Source organism: Primulina huaijiensis, chromosome 18, assembly GCF_012295235.1.
Source record: "Primulina huaijiensis isolate GDHJ02 chromosome 18, ASM1229523v2, whole genome shotgun sequence".
Classification (NCBI taxonomy): Eukaryota; Viridiplantae; Streptophyta; class Magnoliopsida; order Lamiales; family Gesneriaceae; genus Primulina; species Primulina huaijiensis.
Genome location: NC_133323.1, coordinates 18,331,054 through 18,337,857, shown reverse-complemented (window position 1 = coordinate 18,337,857; position 6,804 = coordinate 18,331,054).

The following is a 6,804-nucleotide window of genomic DNA, read 5'->3' as shown; positions in this document are numbered from 1 at the left end:
CATTGGGATAAAAACCATAGTAAAGAAAAAAGAGTGCAGTCACGTAAACTCTCCATCATGTTAACACAAACGATTCTTCACAAATTTCGTAGATTACACATCTCAATATTATATATATGTTTTCTGAATATTGTCGTAGGAAGTGATTTTGTGAAGAGATCTGATGATTTTTCACTTGATCGAATGTAACGAATATCAATATCTTTATTTTTCTCAAGTTCTTGGGTGAAAGCGAAGAACTTAGGGAGAATATGTTTAGTTCTGTCACTTTTTACGTATCATTCTTTCATTTGAGCAACACATGCAGTGTGGGGACCCGGACGCTAATCATATTCTTAATCATCATTGGGACAATTTAATCAATTATCATAAACAGGGTCTAAATTTTTTTTTTTTGTTTAATTGCGGAACGTAGTGAAATAAAACATATATACATCTCAGTATATAAAAGTACAAGTCCTGTACCACATACATTTATTCAACTTAGGTTTAAACATCTAATATCCAGTGTCCAACCCTATCTCTAAGCCAAGTCCGGAGCCTCCACTCTAACTAGTCCTGTCTCGTTCTCTTCTTGACCCTGATCCTGTCCCACCTGTTGTCATGCACACATACAAACAAGACAACAGCCGGATAACTCCGGTGAGAATTATATTCTCAGTATAAACCATGTATACATGCAATCATATAAACAATATAAAAGCATATCACATATATTCATAATATGTATCAAAATCAGAACATGAATCAATATCAATAATAAGTCATATTCTAAACGTGTACCAAAATCAGGAACATAATTCCATGTATCATATTCATGAACATAAATCAATATTAATCAATGAATCACTTTCCGTGATTCTCAGACTCAGACTCGACTCAGTCCTAATCTAGGGATCCCGATCAGAATAAGAACATACACCCACCTACACTCCCGATCGGGGTGGTGGTACGTTCTTATTCACAGACTTTGGCCCTTTCCATATCGAACATTAGTAATAGAAGCAACTCCAATTCTATCCACTTCGATATGACCAAACGTCCGATGTCCTGACCTATCTGTCAAAGACTGGCACCTCTGCCATATTCCTATCTTGTGACAATGTGCAATGTGTCAGTGACGATTCTATCAGTATCAGGCACTTCTGTCACAAGACCAATCATTTAATACGTGCTATCTATATATCAATAGAACAAGCATATCAATTCATTCATTAATTGCAATTATCAATGCAATAAAATAAAGTATGTGCTTTAGGGAAACTCGAGTCAAACCTCACTCGAGTTGTGCAATCCCAACTCAACATGAATTTATACATTTATCTTCTCGGTCCGACGAAGACGAAGTCTCGAATTCAACTCTGTCCATACCCAATCTAGCAATGACAATATCGAATAGATACAATATCAGTATATAACTCAGTTCAACCTGTTCTGATCAATACTGAAATCAAAACATAATCTAATCAATGTCAACGATACAACAATACCATCTCAATCAATACTGAATATGATCAATACCAATCTACTGATGTTTCGACGGCATAACAATACATTCTCGCTAACTCCGTCAATCTCAACATCACAGATATACTATCAGAACTCAAAATCAATCACGGTACAACTCATAATCTAATCTGATATCGTATCTCAATCCAATCAACTCCGAAAATCATAAAAATTTCATACACAGTCTGTACTTCCATCTAACTACCATTACATACTGATCAGTAAATCCAGAACACATAACACTAATCAAATCTCAATTCATAATCAGCAATGATACAAATCTCAGTCAATTCCTTCCGAAAATCATAATAATTCCATACGGTATCTATTCTTCAGTCCCATTTCAATTCTACGATGTTTATTATGTCAAGAACATCATATATGAATTCTATTCAATTCCATCAACCTCATATTTTCAAATCATATCAAAACGTAGTAAAACTAACGTCACGTTGTAGCCTGCGTCGCTAGGAACTCAGTATTAAAGTCGGATTCAAAATCTGACGGACGGATCGAAATAAAAAGGCGTAAGGATTTCAGAAGCTTTCTCAATTTCCTTTTCTTCCTTTCTTCTCGGTGGAATGAAGGAATAAGCTTACATATATATATATATATATTGCATAGTCAAGGGGCAAGTGGCTCATCTCTTTGAGCAACACGTCTCGCGCATATGCGCGAGAATCTCTGTTCTCGCAGGTGGCTGTTCGAACCTCTCGCGCATATGCGCGCTCTTTCACGCGCATATGCGCGAGGTCTTCGCCTCGGTATATCCTGGACCCAAACAGCTCGCGCATGTGCACGCATACTGCTCGCGCATATGCGCGAGACCTTCTGGTCACGCACACTTGCCCTTTGCGCATACGCGCGCATCTTCTCGCGCATGTGCGTCCAAATCTCTGCCCACCACTCATGTTCATGCACTTTCTTTTCAAATTCATTCCAATCCCACTAATTGCACTTTAACCCCTTAAATCTTCATTAATTACAATTCTGGAAATTAATTCAGGATTAAGTACAGTGATATAATCTCGGGCATTACATGCAGCATTATCTTCATATAATGTCACATGCTTCTTTTCGAATGATAATCCACATGAGATTTGGATATGTTGGGTCATTGATTTTAGCCACATATATACACGGCTTGTTTGTAGTGCATTAATCTGGACATGATTTGATGAAGTTGTTACGAGTGTTTGTTTCTGTGAACGCCAAGAAATTGAAGTGCCTCCACGAGTAAAGACATATCCGATTTGGGAACGTGCCTTGTGTGGATCAGATAAGTACCCAGCATCAGCTTAACCAATTACACTTTGATTGGTATCTTTCGAATACAAAAGTCCTGAGCCTGTCGTTCCTCGTACATAATGGAATATATGTTTAATTCCGTTCCAGTGTCTCTTTGTTGGATATGAGCTAAATATTTCTAATAAATTTACAGCAAAAGATATATCATGTCTTGCACAATTTGCAAGATACATAAAGGCACCAATATCACTTGTTGGAACATTTTATGTTTGCAATATTGATTTTGATGTTAACAAAACTTGTTATTTTGGTTTTTAATAAATTTACCTAAGTACGCACAAAACTATTGAGCGTAAACTAAAGCTATTGAGACGCAAACTAAAAGCACCAACTGATTGCCCAAACTGAATCATTTCAACTGATATATCAAAGACCAGTTCAACTGATTGTCCAGCTGATAGGTAATTCAGCAGAAGACCTTCAGAAGCCCGGCCAGCTGATGAAGAGCTCAACTGATGAAGAGATCAGCTGACCAATTCAATTGAAGCAGTTAAAGCAGTTCAGCACGAACCAACTGATTTCACTAAACCAATTCAGAACATCAGTTAGGAGCCGACCAGTTTGCAGAACACGACAAGCTTATCTAAGTGGAATCCAGCTGTGTGTATTAAGGAAGGCAATTGTCCAGTCAAAGGACAATAATGAACGTTGCAGCAGAGCTTAAAATCAAGACCTTCCAGAATGGCTGTCAGAAAAGACAAGACACAAATATCGACGAACGAATTCAAACTACAACGGACATATTTGATGAGTCTTGATGAACGGTCACGTAGCCTCTATAAATACAATATCAAGACTATCAACAATATATATAGATGTGTGAAAAAAATCATGAGAAAAGAAGAAGGGCACGCTCAACGCATATCAACTTACAAGAAGTAATCAGCCTAGATTTGAAGGAATACTTCAAAGTGTTATCAGCTTAGATTAGAAGCACATCTCCCTCAGTGTGTGAGAATACTTTCGTGTTGTATCTATAAGATCAGTTCTCACACATGCACACACCATCACTCACATATACACAGAGAATAGAGCATATTGAAAAGCTGAGTGAGTCTTGTACAAAGACATTAAACTTGTGTATGTAGTCTTTAACACATAGACGTTAAACAAGTGTTGGCTGGAAGGTGTTGCCTTCAGTCTAGGCTAGGAGTTCAGTTAGGCAGTAGAGTAAGTCCTAAACTGAGTGGGTTTGTACAAGACGTTGTATAAATCAAAGTCTTCTAGTGGATCCTACCCGAGGTGGTAGACAGGGTGACGTAGGAGTAGTTGAAGTCTCCGAACATCCATACACATATCTTTTGTATTTAACTGTTTAACTATTGTTTTCATACTGATTTGACCAGTTTGAGCTGATATCAGTTCAGTTCTCATCATAACTGAACTGATAAAAGCAAGAACTGATCCCCCCATTTCAGTTATTAAGTTCACACAAGTTAAAAGGCTTTCAAACTAATCAGCTTTCTTAATGAATGATTACTTCGAGTATTTTCCACTTGGTTTAAAACCAAACTCGATTTAATTCATCCGTGTTTACATTCTTAGAACACGAGCTATTGAAGCTCGTTGAGAATATTGTGTTTGAAGCACCCTCGCAGGTGTTAGAACGATCCATCAACACTTAGATATGATACTTCTGAACCAAGAATAACTCCATCATCTTCACATGGACGGAATGGAACTTTTTCTATGTCTAATGATCTAACAACTATTGGAGTACTTAAAAAGATTGATTTATCCACATTAAATCGTTTAAGGACATTTTCTGTATAATTTGACTGGTGAACAAATATTTCACATTTTTTTTGTTCAATTTGCAAACTCAGACAATAAAACTTTATGAAATTTTTTTTGAATACCACTAGACTTTTATAAAGTTTTGAAAAGTCATGATTGAATATATATGGACTTTTAAAATCTACAAAAGACATCTCCTACATTGAATACACCTCTCTTGATCATGATATGAAACAGTCATTTTCCAAATGAAGTTATAGTGTGACAATGTCGATGTACGTAAAATGACCGATCGAGTATAATAGTTTACTAGTCGAGCATAATGTACACACGTAAAGTAAAGTCATATGATCATGCTAAGAAACGCTAGTCATTCTCTGGATGAAATTATAGTGCAACAATGTCGAGGTACATAAAATGTCCGATTGAGTATAAGAGTTTACTAATCGAGTACACTGTAGAGATGCATTGAGTATAATATATCTTCGATCGAGTACCACATAAAGTAGGTCATATAATGGTATATATGTACAAAATTTCAGTTACGTACACAATTATGGTCAGTAAACCTCCAAAAACATCACAATAGTATTGACATTAATTAATTAATGCTTAATGACTAAATTCTTTCCAATTTTGACATAAATTTTGGAAATTGGTATTATATTACATTTTATCATTTTCAAAATATACTCAATATTTTAATATTTGTAATTATATTTACACATAATAGACCCAATAAAGAAATTTTTGTGCTCAAATTTGTGTTTGAAATTTATATGAATCATTAGAAACACCATTTAATCCAAACTTAAAAAAGTAAACATATAAAACATCAAACTTTCCAAAAACAAATAGCACTAAACAGAAAAACATATTGAAGTTTTCAATATCGTCCACAAACACAACAATAAATTGTCCACGATACAAAGTTAACATAAACAATAACTGATCGAGCAAAACTTGCACCGTAAAATCCTTGGTAAAAATCAATAAAATTTAAGCTCGATATAATCGCAAGTGCATGATGTCAAGTAATAATTTAGTGTACAGAAGTACGAGTATCGTTCTTCCAGAGACTGTATTTCACAATTATTATTTTCAATTATTAAACTTTTAGCAACTATGATTTGAATGATTACTTACTACTAAATGATTAAATAAACAATTATTAAATATTTTCATGATTAAATGATGACTTTAACAAACTAAAATAATCAATCAAAGATTCAATAAGGAATGAATTTGCTGTGAATCTCGGTTCATCTACCCCTCGTTCATTTACTTAATTCGTTCGACAATGATCCACGCCTTCGATAGGATTTCCTAAAGATTTGAACATGCTCTTTCAAGCTATGCCAAACTAATTCAACTCAGTGAAGTAATTAAATCTCTTTAATTATTTATCAAAGGTGAATTGCATGTCGTTTTATGAAATCCCATAGCTTTCGACCTAATGGACTATGACTATCGACGTGTATCCAACTTCATATCTCTATGAAAATTGTAAATCTAGTATGCCACTCGTTCCTTTCACAAGCTATTCTCTCGAACTCACTCGCAATATGAGATCGTTATTAAAGTTAGATGCGCTTTAATAATACAATGAAAATAATAGCACAATCAATAATCAATCAAAAGTCGAGAAATAAATTAACCAAACACGATTTCGGGGTAGGATCCCCTTAAATCCCAACAAATATGAAAATTAGCTACTAGAATTCATGATTAAATAAGTAAAACAATGTTTAAACAAGAAGTTTTAAGCTAGACATACTAGACATGTAGACAACGAGAGGAACGGTGCTCGGAAATCTTGAATTTCTTCACTCCAAGCCTTTTTCTCCTCTCCCAAACTTTGTGGCTGCTGAAAAGTGTCAGCTTTTCGTCCCCTAAGGTTCTTTTGTGCAGCCTCCCACTTTCCAAGTTGGAAACAAGTCAAATAGAGAAATTTTCTTATTTACTCGCGCTGGAGCGGTCGAGAATTCTGGCCCTAGAGCGAGGTCTTCTGTAAAATTGGGTGTTTCTCATGCATCTTGCGCTGGGGCGGTCGAGAATTACCGCCCTAGCACGAGGTCTTCTGTTAAAATTCGTAATTCTTCAGGCTCTCGCGTTGGGTCGGTCGAGAAATACCGCCCTAATGCGAGGTCTTATGGTCAAACTTCTTCCTTGGCTTCTGCATGCACTGGGGCGGTCGAGAAATACCGCCCCAGCATGAAGTGCTCTGTCCTAAGCTTCAGTTCCGGTTGA